Source organism: Amblyomma maculatum, chromosome 7 (genome assembly GCF_055883805.1).
Source record: "Amblyomma maculatum isolate TAMU_Amacu chromosome 7, ASM5588380v1, whole genome shotgun sequence".
Classification (NCBI taxonomy): domain Eukaryota; kingdom Metazoa; phylum Arthropoda; class Arachnida; order Ixodida; family Ixodidae; genus Amblyomma; species Amblyomma maculatum.
In genome coordinates this window covers 131,529,836-131,549,887 of record NC_139350.1, presented here as the reverse complement: position 1 = coordinate 131,549,887, position 20,052 = coordinate 131,529,836, and the positions used below count along the sequence as shown (strand labels likewise).

The 20,052-nt window shown below is 42.8% G+C and overlaps 1 pseudogene across 1 annotated transcript in view; it reads left to right on the top strand.

The window, feature by feature from the left end:
- The first annotated feature begins 7,925 nt into the window (after positions 1–7,925).
- Positions 7,926–20,052, top strand: part of LOC146184748 (phosphatidylcholine translocator ABCB4-like) — a 59,303-nt pseudogene continuing 47,176 nt past the window's right edge. The window contains exons 1-3 of the transcript XR_014708912.1: positions 7,926–8,065; positions 9,708–10,002; positions 10,868–10,988. The product of XR_014708912.1 is annotated as a phosphatidylcholine translocator ABCB4-like (transcript). The remainder of the gene's footprint in view (positions 8,066–9,707; positions 10,003–10,867; positions 10,989–20,052) is intronic.

The following is a 20,052-nucleotide window of genomic DNA, read 5'->3' as shown; positions in this document are numbered from 1 at the left end:
AGAATGAAAAGGCAGAGCTTGATTATGGTAATCAGGAATATTTAGAGCGTGAAATTGACAAATTAATTAATTGAAATAATGAAATATATAAAAAGGTAGAATCAAAGATGTCAAAACACTCAGAATGGAAAGCCAATTGTTTGCTGATGCTAAGTATCGGTAGAGTGGTACCCGTGTACAAAAATTTGCAGCATAAATATGTGAACAAAAATATAGTCCCTGTTTGTGAAACGCTGTTGCGTCATGCCCTAACGGTGGAGCTCCCCGGTGTTGTATCGAATGCAGACAGCACGTTTCGCAGAACCCGCACTGGGACGTATTAAGTTTCAAGAAGCGGAGTCCGAGTTTAGCGGTGGCATCATCGCCCGGCCAGCTATAAAAAAAATAAAAATAAATAAAAAAAATTAAATGTTGAAAAAACATCGTCCTTGAGCGCTTGCTATCGCCTCATACTCTTAACGGGAGAGCTTAAGTGTCCCTGTAATTTTTGTTTTGTAAATTATTTGCTTATTAAATAAAATATGATGCCAGCATGGTTTCAGGTCGATGGAATCGTCAAATCCAGCCGCCACGCTAATGACGTGATATCGATGTTTTTACGTACAACTGCGACAGTTTGGACGCGTTACGGGTTCTGGCGCCCTGCCTAACACCCAGAACCATGCACTGCTAGTTCAATAAAAAAAAATATATATAGCATCAGATTTATTTAATTACAGTGTTCCAAGAAAACGCACATAAATGCATTTGTATAAGGTGCCAACGATTTCTCAACAGTTCACGTAGATTTCCCATGCTAAGACCTTCCCTGCATTGTTTTTGAATAAATTACCTCCATCAATGTTCGTATGCATGGTATGCCGGTGATTCAGCTGTGGTGTTTTCTGGCAGGCTGACTTACCAAATAAACTGGTCGATATGCAATTAATCACACCATGCCAATAAATTTACGTCATATTTCTTGAACACGACCTGTAATCATTTCATCAGACACTGAACATAAATCTTATACACCATAGGCAACACGAAATAGCCCTAAGTAAAGCAGACATTTCGGCGAGTTGTTACGCATTCGTTTCGCTCGCAACGCACCAAGACGGTTTGTTTTGTTTAGCTTGTTTGTCACCTTCATCTTTCGACCCGCCTCGGGGCGCTGTGAGCGAAACGATTTCAGTCGTGACGGTAAGCGGCGTTTAGTATAGTTTACAAACTATTATTGTTTGCTTTAAGGTTGCGTCCAATTTTATTTTGCTTACCTTGCACTTTCTCAACATTTCAGATGGTAAAGAATGTATTCTTTTCTTTTAGGTTGTTTTCGACATGGATGCCGATTGCTTGTGGGTCAGATTTTTGGTGCATCATACAGTTTCGATGTATTGTGAGTGACAGCTTCATGAGAATCGCTTATAGTGCTAGTCGCACCAGTAACCAGACATTTCTTTAATTGCACAAAACAAAATTTTGATTGCGGCCCTTTTTTCTGCAATATTTTGGAAAGAACAAGTAAACATCGGTTCTCTAATGTTATATGAATATCCGTGAGGAATCCCTCTTTGCAAAATGTGGGTCCTAAAATATTTTTCATAAGGGAAACATTTCGGCACACAACATATATCACTCTGTGCAACTGCATGTGCAGCAATGAATATATATTTATACTTATTAAATGGGCCTAAATCACTTAACTAGTCAAGGGATAACATAAATATTCCGCATTTATTTTGGACACGTATTTGTTGGTTTGTCTGGGCTTCATGCGGTCGCTAGAGCCTTTCAGCGGAGAGCGTATTCAGAGGTTCTGCCTTTATTTTCGTTCAATGACCTGAATTATAGCACAGCACGCAAAGCCGGAAAAGAGGGCAACAAAAAAAAAATAATTAAGGAAGGTACAATGCCAATGGGTGACCGTTTCACCCAACGTGATGTCGCATGTTGTAATTCTTCGAGGCGCTGAGACAGGAAGCGATGCGTATGCTACACACATGTTCACAATGCTATAAAACCGCCTTCGGGATCCACTAGCTGCACCGTGCTATTTCACGAAACAGCGGGCACCCCGTTCAGCGGTTCTCAAAATTGTGCGGAAGAAAGTTAATGAGCTTTGTCCCTCCATCGCCCATTCCGTTTTCTCGCTAAAAAAAAAAAAAAGAGGGGGGGGGGGGGGGGAATGGAGGACCATCCTGGTTCCAGCGTAGGTGGGCTGATAGCCGGCGCTCGTGCCCTCCCTTCTTTTGAAAGCGTGCTTTCACCGCCACTGCCTGGCGCCGGCGACCTCAGCTGCCGATCGAACGACGAGGACATCGCCTGATCAACAGCAACTAATTTTCCAAACCCAAACCCAAACCCAACTGACCCTGGCAACGTTTAATGCTAGAACCCTAGCTAGTGAAGCTAGTTTAGCAGTGCTGTTAGAGGAACTAGAGGGCATGAAATGGGATGTCATAGGGCTTAGTGAGGTTAGGAGGCCGAATGAGGCATATACTGCACTGAAGGATGGGCATGTACTGTGTTATCGAGGCTTACCAGAGAGGCGACAACTATAGAGTAGGTTTCCTTGTCAATAAGTATATAGCGGGTAATATAGATGAATTCTATAGTATTAATGAGAGGGTTGCAGGCATCGTAATTAGGCTTAATAAGCGGTATAAACTGAAGGTTGTACAGGCCTATGCACCTACATGTAGTTATGATGACCAGGCAGTTGAAAGCTTCTATGAAGATGTAGAATCGGCAATGCGAAAAGTAAAGACGCAGTATACTGTACTAATGGGCGATTTCAATGCCAAGGTAGGGAAAAAACAGGCAGGAGACAAGGCAGTAGGTGACTATGGCATTGGTTCTAGGAATAGCAGGGGGGAGTTACTAGTTGAGTTTGCAGAGCGCAATGACTTACGAATCATGAATACCTTCTTCAGCAAACGGAAGAACCGGAAATGGACATGGAAAAGTCCTAACGGAGAGACTAAAAATGAAATCGACTTCATAATGTGTTCAACCCCCGCCATTATGCAAGATGTAGAGGTAATCGGGAAAGTGCGATGCAGTGACCACAGGATGGTGAGGTCCCGAATTAGCCTAAATCTGAAGAAGGAACGCAACAGATTAGTAAGAAAGAAACCCATCAACGAATTAGCGGTGAGGGGGAGGGCAGAAGAGTTCAGGATCTCGCTACAGAATAGGTTTTCAGCTCTAACTGAGGATGGCAACATTACCCTAGAAGCAAGGAATAATAATTTCAGAGATATCATTACTGAGTGCGCGGTAGAAGTAGGCGGTAGGATAGTTAGAGAGGATACCGGTAAGCTGTCTAAGGAGACGAAAGATTTGATTAAGAAATGCCAGAGTATGAAAGCTTCCAATCGAACAGACCAGATCGAATTGGCCGAGATATCGAAGCTAATCAATAAGCGCAAGGTGGCCGATATAAGGAAGTATAACATGGAGAAAATTGAGCATTCCGTAATGAGCGGGGGAAGCCTTAAAGCGGTAAAGAAGAAATTGGGCATAGGTAAAAACCAGATGTATGCGATAAGGGTTAAGGCGGGCAACGTCATCACTAATATGGACAAGATAGTCAAAGTAGCCGATGAGTTCTATACAGATCTCTACAGTAGCCAAAGTAGTCAGGAACGTAATGAGATTCGCGGTAGGGAAAAACAGTCAGACGTTCCACCAGTGACGAAGGACGAGGTCAAAAAAGCACTAGAAACTATGAAAAGGGGGAAATCAGCTGGAGAGGATCAGATAACTACAGATTTGCTGAAGGACGGGGGGGATATCGTGCTAGAAAAACTGGCCACCCTGTATACGCAGTGCCTGGTGTCATCGACGGTACCGGAACCATGGAAGAATGCAAACATTATCCTCATTCACAAGAAAGGGGACTCTAAGGACCTTAAAAATTACAGACCAATCAGCTTACTGTCTGTTACGTATAAGGTATTTACTAAGGCAATCGCTAATAGAATCAGGACAACCTTAGACTGCAATCAAGCAAAGGATCAAGTAGGGTTTCGGAAACGGTACTCTACTATCGATCATATCCATACCATCAATCAGGTGATAGAAAAATGCTCGGAATATAACCAGCCCTTATACATAGCATTCATTGATTACGAAAAAGCATTTGACTCAGTTGAAACCTCGGCGGTGATGCAGGCATTGCGAAATCAGGGGGTAGACGAGCCGTACGTGAAAGTGTTGGAAGATATATATAGTGGCTGCACAGCAACCATAGTTCTGCATAAAGAAAGTAACAAAATTCCCATAAAGAAAGGTGTTAGGCAAGGAGACACAATCTCCCCAGTACTATTCACAGCTTGTTTAGAGGAAGTATTCAGAGACGGAATGGGAGCAGTTAGGGATAAGGGTAGATGGAGAATACCTCAGTAATCTGCGATTTGCTGATGACATTGCCTTGCTAAGCAACTCGGGGGATGAACTGCAAATAATGATTGATGACCTAGACAGGAAAAGTAGAAAGGTAGGCTTGAAAATCAATATGCAGAAGACTAAGGTAATGTTCAACAGCCTCGGGAAGGAACAGTAGTTTACATTAGGTAGCGAAATACTGGAAGTAGTAGGCGAATATGTCTACTTAGGACAGGTAGTAACCGCAGATCCGGACCACGAAAAGGAAATAACAAGAAGAATACGACTGGGATGGAGCGCATTTGGCAAGCACTCGCAGACTATGACTAGCAGCTTACCGGTATCGCTCAAGAGGAAAGTATACAACAGTTGCGTCTTGCCTGTACTCACCTATGGGGCTGAAATGTGGAGGCTAACCAAGAGAGTTCTACTTAAGTTGAGGACAACCCAGAGGGCTATGGAACGAAAAATGGTAGGGGTAACATTAAGAGATAGAAAGCGTGCAGAGTGGGTCAGAGAAATAACTCAAGTTACCGACATTCTAGTAGAAATTAAGAAGAAGAAATGGACATGGGCAGGACATGTAGCATGTAGTGCGAAGAGAGGATAACCGATGGTCGCTTAGGGTAACAAACTGGATTCCAAGAAAAGGAAAGCGTAGCAGGGGGCGGCAGAAAGTTAGGTGGGCGGATGAGATTAAGAAGTTCGCAGGGGTCAAGTGGATGCAGCTAGCACAGAACCGGGTTAAGTGGAGAAATATGGGAGAGGCCTTCGCCCTGCAGTGGGTATATTCAGGCTGATGATGATGATGATGAATTTTCCAAAAGTACCTTCAAGGCTCGCATCTTGAAGGCGACTTTTGGAGAGGGTACATGCAAAGCGACGACGATGTCTAAAGCTTTCTGAAAGGTCACTGGCCGCTGCAAATGTGAAGTACGCCGTACAAACGTTAAAAAAAAAGAAGAAAAATCGTCAAAAGATAAGAGCATTTTTTGATCCCCGGGTTAAAGGACCCGAAGCAAACTTATTTTGCTCGTGCAGATCTGATTCAGCTTCCGGATGGTTAGAACGATCGCGTATTCTGTGAAACAGAGCTCAAGGTGGATTTTTCAAAATCTCGATTTTTAAATCTTTAAAATGAAAAGTGGGATTCCCCTCCTTAGGCCATTGAAATAAATAGAAGTCATAATTTGCTGCAGTGTTAATGGCAGTTATTGTGAGAGAGTAGGAAAGGACAGTTGTTTTTTCGTTTCGCTGAAATGTTGTTCCATGTCCAATATATATAAATATCACGTGAAAAATTAAGCTTTATCTATTAGTTTCGTTTGCGAATATTCAGTAATCAATTGTAGACGGCAAAACGCTCGTATTGGCAACTTCCGAATCACAGAAGTTTAATTGTGCGCCATCATTAACTCTCGGACGTAAATTAGCGCCGCTAGTGAAATAATTCCAACGTTTATAACGATAGTTCATCATCACTAGCCTCATAAACCGTGGCAATTTAAGTATCGCCATTTCTTTCTTTATTGCATTGTGCACATCAGCCATTCTGTCTGCGCGCAGTCATGCGTACATGCGTCTTTAAGTGAAAATCGTAAACGCTCGCCAACTCCACTAATATGAGCATATCAGGAAATTACAAGTTTTGTGTTCCACCCGACCATGGAACCTTTCTTCTTCAAGTGATACACAGATGCTATATGAACGTGGCGCTATAGTTATCCGCAACGGAAACAAATGCCTTATGTTTTATGTTTTCAGCCAAAACGTTTTTGACCATGGTGCACAAATGGCCACATGCCGACAGTCTACTGTCTCGTGTAGAGAAAGAAATGCAGAAAGTCTGCATGTTTGGCGAAAGGAATTACAACAAAACCGACTCAGTAGGTACAATTTATTTTTATTTACACACATTACAGTGCTGTTTTATTGCGGTTTCCTGCAGTGAAATCGCATTACCCTCAATGCATGACTTATGGGCGGGATGGTAGGAACGGCTCCTATGCGCGTAGTTCATTCCTTGGACTTCCTTCGCTAAAACAGCGCAGCTTGTACTTTACGAAAAAAAAAAAAAAAAGCTATCGTTGAACGCCCCTCTCGCTTAACACACCATGGGCACAATGATACCCTCTTTTTTCTTGAAATCACATGAGGCAGCTTTCACCTTATTTGCCTATACACGACCGGCCGCTTACTTATACCTCTGCCTCGCTAACACTTGGTAGTCATGGTCGTATGTCGTATATTTCTTTAGCCTCGAGCAGTTGGGTTAATTCAGGCGCTTTATTATTAGAAACCTGGAAAAATTACAATCTTATAGAAATCGCCTTGTGAGTCGATTGCTTGATTAACCCTTTTCGTGTTAGCACCGGCGCAGCCGTGTTCGCCAAATCCCATTCCACCGCTTTTGATGCCACGTTGCGTATTGAGATGTTCACTGATGCAGATTAGACTACCTTTTTGAGAATAGGGGAGTTATCGCGATACGGATCAAAAGAAGAACTCTTATCCAATGAAGATGTTCTGCTGTCTGCATGGCTAAGCGCGTAACTTTATTAAACATATGTTGACGAGGTTTGCGAATGCCAAAGAATACACCCGTGCTGGCATAAATGAGCTGCATGTCGAAGGCAAATTTTCCGTTCGCTCCGAGTAGGCTGATGACACTACGCACACAGTTGATTAAAAGAAATTATAAAAAAGGTGGAAAAAATCATAACATGCTGATCCTGAGCTATAACTGCAAGTAATATGCGTTGCAGAGATAGTTGGTTCATGCTCGTAAACTTTATACATAAGCTACGCATATAACTACGTATGATTAATTCTATATTGGTACTGGCACAGTATGAATGTTACGAAGTTCCTCAAGACGTTCTTAAGCTTTGACAAAAAAAAAAAAAAAAAAAAAAGACCTTTTAGATGTCCTGAGAAAGCCTACCCTTCCTATCCTATCATTTGCCTCTCATTGTTTGCCTCCTATCGGCATTCGTTGCAGTGCTACATGTAATTATAATTTGCTTACAGGAAAGGAAAGGCGCCGTATATGTCACACTTTCTCCGGCAAGTGTGTTTTTATGGTACACCATCGATCCTGTCGCGTGGCGTTCCTTAGTGCGCGTTCAAGTGTGGGATTGCAGATGGAAGTAATGCTGAACACATCTCGCTGAATATGACAGATCTCGCGCTCGGGATTTCGTCTCATGAGCCTAGAAAGGTTTTCGTCTTACAATCGCAAAAAAAAAAAAAAGAAACAAAAACAGAAAGGCTGTTCGGCAGCGCGCAGCAGACGATGCTAAACTCCGCTCAGTCACGTGACAGCAGCGAGTGCAGCGACCGGATGTTGTGAGTTCCACCGTAGTTTTAAGAAGAGGGTTTTAAGATAACAGTCAACGTTACTAGTAGCGTTGATAACAACTGCAGGTTTATATACTTTGTATATTATATTTAATTTACAGCATATTGCCTATCTTTCAGCCACCTAATCTAAAAACGCTGCTTTCAGCAGTATTATTTTTAAGTATTCTTCGTGCCAGAGTAACGTCGCATAGCAACGAAGGACGCCACTCAGACTGCAGAGAACATGCACAAACGAGCGAAGCAACAGTGGCGGTCCTCGTGGTTTTTATTTTGGCGCGTTCCGTACTATGTGAGATGCCCGCGTCTGAAGAAGTTTTCTGACTGGAAACTGGTAAGTTGCATTGGCTGTTTAGTTTGTATTTCCTGTAATTTTTGACTGCATAACAAGCATTCGCATCAGCGTTCTCGCTGCACGATTTAAATTATATATGGCACGATTAAATAAAATAAAGCGGCACTTGTTCTCTTTGGTCAACTTTTTTCTTCTTGAGAGTACAGGGTTAAAAAAGTGTCATTTAGAAATTAGAACATTACACTGGTTAGTACCAAGCCGACCGAGCTGTGATAGTCAACTGAAGGAGACTGTCGCCTTCATGTCGTTTTGTCGATCGCGCCTATCTGCATAATCTGTATCTCCTGTTGTTGGCTGAAAGAAGGTTAGAACTCGTTAGGTGGCCCCAAATCCTTGCCTGCGTCTGCTTGCTTTGACTGTCGTACCAGTCTTTTTTTTTTTTTTTTTTTCTTTTCTTTTTTTTTTCTTTTTTTTTTTTTTTTGTCTTGCACTGTACCGATCGATTACCGCGATGGTTCTGGGCCAGAGTTCTTGTTTACAAGAAATGTTATTACTAAGCTAAGAAGTCGTTCCCTCTTTTTAAGTTTGACCCGTTGTTGTTCAACACATTTATTATTCCTAACGGGTAGGGTGTATGGGTGCAGGCCCGCCGCAATGGCGCAGTGGTTAGAGCTCTCGACTGCTGTACCCAAGGGATGCGGGATCTAATCCCGACCGCGGCGGGCGCTTTTCGATTGTGGCGAAAAGCAAGGTGTTCGTGTGCTGTACAATGTCAGTGCACGTTGGAGATCCCCAGGTGGTCGAAATTTAAGCAGCTCTCCACTACAGAGCTTAGTCGCTTTGGGATGTTAAATTAAACCTGATAAACCAAACCAAACTTTCAAGCTGGCAGCGGTTATCACTATCGCTGAATTTGGAAACGAAAATTATTTCCACCAGCTACTGCAAGATTAAATCCCGTATTATCGTCAAGTTCTATCTTTTGGATTTCACTTAAAATTTGCCATTGTTTCACTTTTCACTGTTTCAAAAGTTAGTTAACACTATTATGAGTATTGCCTAAGCTGTACTCAAAGAGTGTATGCTCTCCTGTTTGGATATCTGTGTGGTGGTGGTAGTGGTTTTATTATTAATCAGAAAGAAGGAAAAGTGTGTGGCCGGCTGCGGGAACTGCTGTCTAAAAAACTGAAACACCTGAGCGGCGGCCGGCGGGAAAGAGAGAGGATAGCCAGGGAAAGTACCGAGGGGAGCGATAGGAAGAAAGGACAGGGGGAGCTATGTGCATATTTATAAAATACAAAAGCGCAACGAGTTCACGTCGCTCGCACACAAGTGTCCGAGCACTGTCCACAAATGCCTGCACGCATGTGGCCACTGCATTTGTTTACAATAGTTACATGACTGCATATAAATAGCCTCGCACACGTAGCGTCCTTTCCATATTTTCCATATAGGGCACACACATATTTCCATATGTGTGTGCCCTTTCCATATTTTGTCACCATGGGAAAGATAACAAGTTTGTTCTAACTGGTGTGTGAAGAAATTCCCAGTTTATTCTAGCTAGCTTGCATCAACTGATTTAGGCTGCAATCTACTGTAAACTGTTGCATAAACTAGATTGAACCAGTTTGGAACTTTCACCTGTGTTTACCTATAAATTGTCGCATTTGTGTTGCAGTTTTGTGATGCCACTGCACAAGACATCGTCCTGCTGTTCCTCGGCACCATCTCTGCCGTTCTGCCGGCTGGCTAGGCTGGTCACATGACGAATGCCTTCATACACCAGCAGCAAGCTGTCGCCTTCTACGATGGTGGCAGCACCAACTTTACCACTCTGCCACCTGCCGAGACATCTGTAGAAGCAATACAGCACAGTGCGGCAATGACCATGTTTGACACCGTAACCATCTTTGAGCGCAGCAAAATGATGAGCAAGGTTTTCCTCACCTATGTCATCATTGCTTAATACATATGCAAGTTTCATTTATTCTTATACCAAAACTTAGTTTTAGGCTATAAGTGAATAATTTATCATATTCGATTTTTGCATATATGCCTTTTTTAATCGTCCAGTATCACCAAGGTGTTGGACATGAAAGATTAGTATGTGAGAATGTGAATCTATATAAACTCCCCATTTTCTGTGTCACTATAGTCTCCAAATCAGATAAATTATAATGGGATAGGCCAACATTGGTAGCCAGTGCTGCAGAAAAACAAATGTGCACTTCTTTTTTTTCCTTAGTCTTTTTTTGCTCTTGTTACCTACATATGCCCTTAGACGGTTGACTGCTCACCTGCTGCTTTGTTCAAGGATTCTAGTCTACGCCCTCAGATATTGGTTTAGTGTCTATTCTCTTGCGCTGTGGCGTTTTGCACTTATGTCTAAAAGCAATAAGCTAGATCCTAAATTATCTACTATTGGGAACTATATGCCTATTGGCATATTACATGCAAGGGGCTCTCTTTTTTTTTTTTTGTCCCTCTTTTCATTATTGTGTCACAGGCATAACTGAGAGTGTAGGTTCATTTTCTCAGCAAAGCTGTCAGTGCTTTTAAGATAAGCATTTAATGTTCTTGGTGCAGTTGATTTAAGCTCCGCCCATTTCTTAAGGCTTCTTTCTTTCTTTGTAAACAATCTGGAGTTGGGCTAGTTGGTGAAGAGTAAAGATGGCAGAAAATGGCACACCTCCACCTGATATACAGTATCTATTCTTTTCTGGTATGTGTACTTTTATTTTCAGCCATGCAGTGTTGGAGAAGGTTTCTTGTTGGGTTAAATTTTTCTTTTTTTGTGGCATTTATTATTACAAAAGTATACGTGTTCATTGATTACAGGTATGGTGTTGCCTGGGATGGTCAGCTGTACAGACTGCGGCAAGAGTTGTTCTACTCGCTCTTGCGAGAAAGTGCATCATGGTTCGACAGGCACTGTACTGCTGAATCGAGGAATAAATGGGTAAGTTCAGTGGGATCAACATCAATTGACTCGGTTTCTTAGAAACTGCTTTAAAATGGAGTTTCATTGGAACAGAGTGCTGTGTACCGTAAGACCTGCTACGTGCATGCTGCCCTGAACGGAGCATTTTTATGAAACTGCACCAACACTATGCGTGAATGCTATTCCAGCATCAGAAGTAGCCACTGTTAGGTGGTGCGAGCAAAATACAGGTACAAAAAGCATGGCTTTGCAATTACTAATTTCCTGAACTTGATGAAAAGGGTGAAGAGCATAACAGACAGAATTCTGCGCTGTTTTTCCTTTGCACACGTGCAACTTTTCAAGTTCACTGTGCCGTGTGTGTGCATTTCAAGTTTTTGCCTCAGTGGTGGTGGAGTTGTTCAAGGGGCAGTGCATGTCAAGGAAGATGTAACGGCTGATTGATCACAATATTTGGAGCTGAAGGATATTAGTGACTGAAAATATCCAAGTAGAAATGCTGCAAGCTGGAGAGAAAGGGGTGACAGATAATCTGTCAGAGGCTTCGAAGAAGTGAATGGAGGCATTGTAATTCGCTGGCACATGTAAACAAAATTATTTTCTTTACACACTTGCCTTTCTGCACGCGCACGCAGGGAAAATGATGGGCTTCGTCACGGCACAGATAAGAACGCACCGCATGGAGATTGTGGGTTTGTATCCCACTGGTAGCATGTGGTTGTTTTTTCTTCTACTTTCTAGTCAGTTATTTGCGCGTTTAACTAATACTTGATACAGTCAAACCTCGCTATAATGAACATAGATATAGGGAATTATTGGATAAAACAAACTAAAACTCAAAGTGTGGTTGGTCTATGCTTTATTTCTATGGGAGTTCTATCTGTATAATAAAATGAAAAATTCAAAATTTGACACTAGATTGGTTATAACGAAGCAGCTTTCTTGCATTCAAACAGCAGAAAAATGCGTTAAGGAGCTGGAAAAAAGATCAAGAAACACAATTTTTGAATTGTCCGCACGTTTGCATGTCGTGTCATTTTGAGGTTACAACAAAAACTAGCGCCAATGGATTATAGCCTTCGAGATCACACCCCCGTGTCATGGCCAGCATAAACTATGATGGCCGGCGCCCCCACCACCACCACTCGAGTCTAGCCATGCAACGGCTGACAGACATGTGACTGGCATGTCATCCACATTGCCTCATCATATCATGAGCCTTTGTTGTGCCTCTGCCACTCCGAATGACCCGTGCATGCTGCACTCCCTCAGTCCATTGGCTCCTTCATTTTTGCTCTCCAACATGGAACAAAAGGCGAGATTTCGTGTTTATACATAGCTTTTAATTAAAAAATTGTGCGTTTTCACTCCTTTATGTTATCCATATTAGTGTGCGTATTGTTTTCTTTTATTAGTAGACTCTTTTGCAGGAATTTGGGCGCGCACTTTTAAAACAAATATTGGATATAATGAACAAATTTTTGCACCCTGTACTACTTTGTTATAACGAGGTTCAACTGTAACGGTAAACAAAAAACATACCTATGCTTTTCTCTTTTGGCTCCCTTATGCTTGCCTTTCTGATAACTCCTCTCAGTGCCTTAAGTTTCCTGTTGTTAGAGGTGGGACTCTGGTGCCGCTCGACGGATCCTCGGCCGAAATGATGCCTGCTCCACCCATTAAAGAAGTGCCGCTGAGTGAAGAAGTATGGAGTTAAAGGGCGAAGAACACTTTGTTTATTTAAATTTTTGAAGAGTCCATCAAGATCCAAGAATTAGAACTAGAACCGAGAACATCAATGCACCGGCACCCTCACAGTTTTATAGTTTTTCTTTCATAGTCTCCCTAGGTGAAGAGCGGGCCCATAGTCTAGGGAGTTTTTTGATCACTTCAGTATTGCACACTTTCACACTCTCTCACTTCTGATGACACCCTTCCTAAGGTTTTGGAATTGGTGGGCAGGAGGAAGTTTTTGAGGCGGTGCCAAATGGTGGCACAAGAAGTGCCCCGGTGTCTGCCGGTGGCGTATGTTCTGTGTGCACACCTGCATCAAAGGAACCGACGCATGTCGTCTGCACGTGCAAGAAGGGAGAATGCCTGCGCGGCCGCCTTGGCAGTACCGGTCAGTGCAGTGCCTCTTGAGCCGTCTTGTTCCCGACGGCCCTTTCATGGACCGCAGTCGATGACTGACCAAACAACACCGCATTCTTCTTCGGTTCGTCTTTGTTGCTGCCTCAAGCCGTGTCTTGCTGTCGCCGTCCTCAATAGCTTTCAGCTTGATGGCTCCAGGCTCATGCCTGCATGGTGCAAGGCGGCTGCTTTCCTTCTGCTTAACTAGCTGCCTCTGTACTTAACACTTTTCTGTGTAGTGCACACTGGTGGTGTTCAGGCGTTTCTACTTGTAGGCAGAAGGAATCTGTATTCTGGAAAGAAATAATTCATGCTTGTTTTATTTCTGAGCATCTGATTTCTGCTAGAAAATACTATAAGGATATTTTAGAACCTTTCATAATGGTTATGGTGATTTCTGCTGTTGAAGGAAGAACAAATGTGAACACTGAACTGCAATTTTTCTGTGAGCGCTTAACGTCATGGGGGTCAGAATTAACGTTTTGCATGTAATAGTGCACTGTATTTATCTAACTATTTGTATACAAACTTTGTATTCTGTAGCAAGAGGTAGAAGAAAAGGCAATTAATTTGCCACCAAAAATATTATACTTCATTGCTGTGCTTTCACGTGGGAAACAAGTCAACACAGGTAGCTGTAAGGAAACAGTTCACTTCCTGTGAAGTTTTGTTGTAGGCATCACAATAATGAGAGCGAAGCTCATATTCTCGAGACTGCATTTTATATCCATAGGTTAAGGTGGCGGTTCCACGGTCGCCATCTCGGAAGTAGTTCAGATTCTGCCACCAGGCTACGCCACTAATCCATACTGAGGAATTGAGTACCGAGCCACCCAGCCCTCTCGACTTGCGCTGCCTGAAGGCTTTTCTTGTGTTGCTGCGCGGACTTGGAAAAGTTTTTGCGGCTTCACATCAGTGTCCAGGCAGAGAAGGGGAGGACTTTTGTCCCTATCCTGCGCAGCATGGGCTGCCCCATTGAACTCCCCTCTTCACCCCACCGCAACACTACGAACAATACGCGCCCCGAAAATGGGACAATAGCCTTCCCTCTCTTGCCTATACTTCGTCTCACAAGATTTTTGCAGCACAGCGAAAGGCAGAGGCACCCCAGCTGGTCCAACCAGGATCACGTGTATAATAGACAATTGTGCTCCTAAGCGCCTCTCCCCCCCCCCCCACCCCCCCTCCTAGTTGGCAGGGGTGACAGTACGAGCACAATTCAGGCGAGAGGCACTTAGTAGCACAATTGAAAGGGCTCCTCTGCCTTTCGCAGTACTGAAGATATCTTGTGAGACGAAGTATAGTTTCCGCGGTAGAGCCACGAACTCGATTGCTCCTACCCGCCGAGCGTGAGAGGGTTGGACTGGACTGCAGTAGGCTAGCTTGACTGAACACAAATAAAACAGGGTGTCAACATGATTGCACAGTGCAATCTTAGTACGAGTGAAAAGGAAAAGCGAATGGCATTAGTATTTCTGCAGACTTCGTCAATGAACCTTAGTTGAAGTCGGCGCCTGTCTTGTGTTCTTTTGATCCTCGTCTTTAGGGCTGTGCAATCGAGTGATCATTAGCGAGCTTTAGAATACGGCGACCCATTCCGTAAGTGGGATAGAGTAATAGCGGAGCATGCGCACTATAATAGAGAATTGTGCTCCTGCTGTCACCCACGTTATTACCCTGTCCCCCTAAGCGGTAGGGGTACCATATCCTAAACCTCCCTATTGTTGATGCCATAGATATAGTAGGGATCGGAACACTCCTTGACTGGAGTGGAAGCTGCCAGCTCTTGCGGTCAACAGAAATTTGCTTCATCAAACGTGATTACAAATATGATAATGTAGCTAAAATTAGCTGAACTTCACTCAACAGTCGCCCTTGTTTATTTTTTGTTCGTGATTGTCCAATCTTGGAAACTAGAGTTGGTAAGTTACAATGTGCAAATAAGTGAATGATTGCCCATTTTTCCCTTTTGAGATGAATCGATATTTCGAAATAGATGTGAAATCCACCCAGAGGCTATGTATCGCGCAGGAGGCCGGCATGTATTCATGTTCTCTTCGGCACTGAGGAGGCGCATTCACACTAAACTATGTGGGAAATGGGGGAAGGGGAGAGGGGGTTGTAAAGGAATGTTGCCAGAAGAAAGGACCTAACGGGGACAGTTTTGTAGGCGCTTATGGCGGCCACTTCCCCACTCCCAATTGTATGCTCCACAGAGTCCTCATTTTATTTATTCGCTTGCGCATACGTACCCACGCGCGTGCGCGTGTGTGTGTGTGTGTGTGTGTGCGTGTGTGTGTGTGTGTGCACGCAATTAAAGGAACACAGTATTTTCAGGTAATTAGAATAAAATTTTAACAATCAATCTCCTAGAAACATTTTTCTCCTGCAGAATTTCACTCGACACTGAAATCTGATGTGAAAAGTAGCATGCTATGGAAGACGCTGACCTGTCCTGCTGCAGCTTCCCGTGATGATGCACGCGCTTTCTGAATCAATATATTGGGTGGATTACTGTTCATTATTAGCTTGGAGCCTGACTTTATTGTACTCATTTCACAGGGCACACACACGTAGTATGCAACAAGTATACTTTAGTGTTGAGCCCGCCTTTCGGCTTCATGTGTTGGTAGTAAATAATTTCGTGATGTGGCACTTACTTGTACATTCACACATTTGCAACATAATAATCAGAACCCAATTTTTACTCCATGCAAGAGCGCCCATGCTTACCAAATGTTTTCTTGCAAATGCCAAGCGATTAGACACATCGATCAGATCGCGTTCTGTCAGATTTGGCATGTGCTATAATTTGTGAATTTTTCCATACCAATGCAGTACAGTGGTTTTGCTTCATGTGGTCAAACGGAAGCACGTTCTTTGTATGCTTCGAAATTCTCACATGCTTCTATGTCACTTTTGCTAACATGATCGGACACCTTTCAGCGCACAGGAAGTCGAGTTGCTTCAAAACAAGGTTCAAATATAAAGTCAACAAATTGGGCGTTGAGACGGCGGGTGAATGGACGCCTGGGTGACATGGTATCTACCTTACTCGAAATAAGGGCCCCATTCTTTTGGAAACGGAAACGGCCGACGGGCTTTTAGAGCGTTAGCTCTGTTGCTCACTTGCGCCAGTGGCGCGTTTTTCTAAGAATCGTAAACAGTGCCATCACCATAGCAACATTGCCGTCTTGTTATGCCCGGGCAAACTAGACCGAACGCTCCACGCCGCCGGCCACAGCGGCAAAGCGCAGTAGCGGCCGATGCTAGGCAGGTATAGCATTATAGCAAAAATGAACGCCGAACCAGCTTCCCTGCCGAATGCATCAACGGTTTGCCGTAGACGCCGTAATGCTTCGGACAATCCGCGGTATATCTCCCTTCACAAAGCGGAATTAGCTAGGAAGAGGACGGGACATCATGCACGTGTAAAATAAATAAAATAAGCGCAAATAAAGGCATCAAACGGGAAACCAATTCAGTGTTTTCTCTCATAAAAAAAAATATATATATATATATATAGGGGCACTGATCAAGTCAAAGTATTTGAAGAAGATATAAACGAATGCTTTTTGTCTGGTTTATCCATTGTGAACAACGAAGCTGTAGGGCTTCCGAAACGTTAGTACGTTTTCATGAAACTTTGACTGGGTCAGTGACCCTGTATATTTTTTTATGCCACCACCTGATCAGACTGCATTTTGTTGAACTCTTGATTACAGTGGTTTCTCTCATTTGAGCTAAACCTCGACATTCGGTTCAGCAGCGTTGAGCCTGATTGTTTTTTTTTTTTTTTTTTAATTTTTAGTGAGGAGAATGACGGAAATGCAGTGGCAAAACCAGATTCAACATTACATTTTTGTATTGAAGAAGCTTCACATGGCTGTTTCCTACTTGCCCATTCACCGAAAAAGTCCCCGGCAGCTACTGCGGCACGTTACCTTTACTATCATCACCGGAACACAACATTCGGAAAAAAAAAAAAGAAACATGACCTAAACGCTGGTGATTATCTTTGGCTGCCCACTACATCATTTTTTCTCCTTTTCTTTGGAGCCTGCACTGCTTGCGCTATATAGGAACTTCAGTAGGAAGATTGAAGAGGCATGCTTGTGCATGTTCAGGTTTTCAAGTTGCACTTGGCAGACTCGAAACATTTTATCTGTACCAGTAAAGTGGCAGAGAGTACAAGTATTCGTGCAATTTCTCCTAGGGAGACGCTCTTTGAAATTATATTATATTAATTTCTACAGTGTTATAGTTCCGTGCCCTACTATTCATTTTATCGTAGAAAGGGGAAGATATTTTTTCTTCTTGCCACTGAAAAAAAAAAAAAAAAGTCTAAATTCCACACCCACACAATATATGCTAACACCGCGAATATCTGAAGATAGCTTTGTGGCGGAGCTAAGACTAGGAATAACCAGCTCCGACAGCATTCGTGTTCGAACTGTGTTTTTTTTTTTTTTTTTTTTTTCGCTGTTGCACTGAGACGCTTAGTGCCAAATTCTTCTTTGTCCAGCGCCGTGCCGTTGTTTGTGATAAAAGCGCGGCGCGAGGGTCGCTCCAAGAGGGGCTTTATCCAAGACTACAAGCAACTACGACCCTGCCAACCATTTTTTTTTTCCTCCCTCGGCTGCGGCGGCAAAGTCAAATTTATTCACACTTTTGTAACATTTGTTTTTCCTGTCCGGCCTAAGATATGGAAAATAAACAAACAGCAGTGCAGTTGGGCTGATGCCAGTAAATAAACTACACTTTAGCAGCCGATGCATTCTTTATCATGTGTGCAGAGCGAAGCAGAATTTTAGTATTTCTTTTACCGTTTCTATCTTTGTTCTGAACTCGTAAAATCTTCATATCATGCAATAAATTTGTGCGGCACGTAACCTCTTATCCTCATTTGATAATTTTCATAGCATCAAGTTTTATTTTTCCTTTGAGGGTTTGCATGATACCGACCCTCTAACGAGTGTAAGACTGACTCGATAATAAGAATGCAGAGATTTCGTGTTGTCTGGATGCATCTCTAGCTACTAGGTTGAAATTATGACAGCACTGTTGTTTGAATTGCTCATTTCGCTTAGTCGTTTCTGAGGAAGGATAGAGGCCTCCTTTGTTTGTCGGTTTCAACATGTTAGCGGCTATTCGCTTCTCGTGCGAGGCAGCCCCATGAGCAGAAAGGTGCCTGCTTTTGCCAAACACAAGCATATATCATGTGTGTTACTAAAAAAGCTAGAAACGAGTAACGAAAGCCACTACTTGTACTGGACAAGAAGCACGTTTCGTACGCCAGGGTACAGTGCTCATTGTAGCCGGGGCTCACCTCAGCTGCACGCGCGAGAGCCTTAGCTGGCAACATTTCGGCACACAAACAGTATGACACACTTAATTCGAGGCGATAAATAAATCTCAAAGCAAGCAAGTGTACATTTGTCAAGGGACCATTTTCAAATAGCGCTACTGCGCATGCGCGAAGCACCTGCACCTCAGTTCGACCCGACCACTCGACCCGACTCGCCAGTGTTTACCTCTCTCGCCCTATGGAAAGGAAAGGGCAGAGGGAAAACGTTGTAGAAGCACAATACCCTCTCCTAAATACCCCTCGATTCAGGGTGTTTGTGGCGCCATCCTCGTAATTTTTCTGAACTGCTGACATTTTAGTGCACATAAAATTTCATAGATGGCGCTACCTACTACATTTATTATACGTGGCTCTGTTATTTCACAATTATTTGCTCTTTGTACACTTTGTAGTTGATAATTGTTAGCGGTTGAATGAAGGAACGAAAGCCCGAACCTTTAAGTTATATTCGCCAGAAACAAACAAGCCATGGAGCATTTCAATCATGCTTAAAATACTTCATGAAGAGCTCGCTCGCTTCAAGTGAACAACGAAAAAATTAGCTGAAATCACCCTGACAGTACACATTCCTCGAGAGTCGTAGAACAAAAACGATGCTTATCCTCTGACAGCGAGGTGTAAAGTTTTTCCACGCGAAATTTCAGCACAGATAAAAGCTTATTACTTGAACAGTTTAGCATTTACTTTTAGCCATTTTACAAAAAACGCTAAGTTTGATCACAAATAACTTTTACACTAATTGAAGCAGACAGATGATATTTTCAGGAAAAAGCGAACTATGTACGACCTCCAAATGCTCAAAAAATCTCGGCAGCAGAATGCATATCTTGAAAGTTATTGTATGTATAATTACCTGTTTTATACACTTTTTACAGGCGCGTGGCTAATAAACTATGCGATACACAGTAATAAAAATGCTTAACTTTGTTCATTAACATCTAATCTCAAAATATCTCGAACGGTTTTTTTCTAGGTGCAAAAGATTTTGCACAATTTTGCTTTTCCCGAGACAAGTAGAGCTGAAAAGCCGTTTCTTACCTTTGTGTTTTCCTTTACAGCTTAAACATCGTTGCAGCTATTTATAAACCAAATGCACCATTAGAAAGGAGAGGAAATAAACTTTACAAACATATTAAAGTCACATTTATAAACTAAACGAGTGAGGCGCAGTGGGCGTATGAATATCACCAAAAATGTCGTCTCTTCCCCGCTGGAGTGGGACCGCCACCTTAAAGTTTTTTGCTTTACAGTGCTATTACTAATCATCGTTTGATTGGTACTATGGGCATGTAAACATCAGCAGGCAAAAAGTATCAAATTTTTATGGACCTGGACACTGTTCATTAGGCACAAACTGTTAACACTACTGACAGTTTTCTTCACAAGGTCATTTTTGTTCTTGAGGAGGCTAAAGGAAGAGGCGTCCTTGTGCTGTGGAATGTCAGTGCGCGTTAAAGATCCCTTGGTTGTTGAAATTACTTCGGAGCCCTCCACTGCTTTTCCTCTTGCTCTTTCCACTTTCATTTCCACCTTCCTTCCTTCCATTACAGCGTGGAGTTCAGGTGTCCACAGAAACAAGTGTGA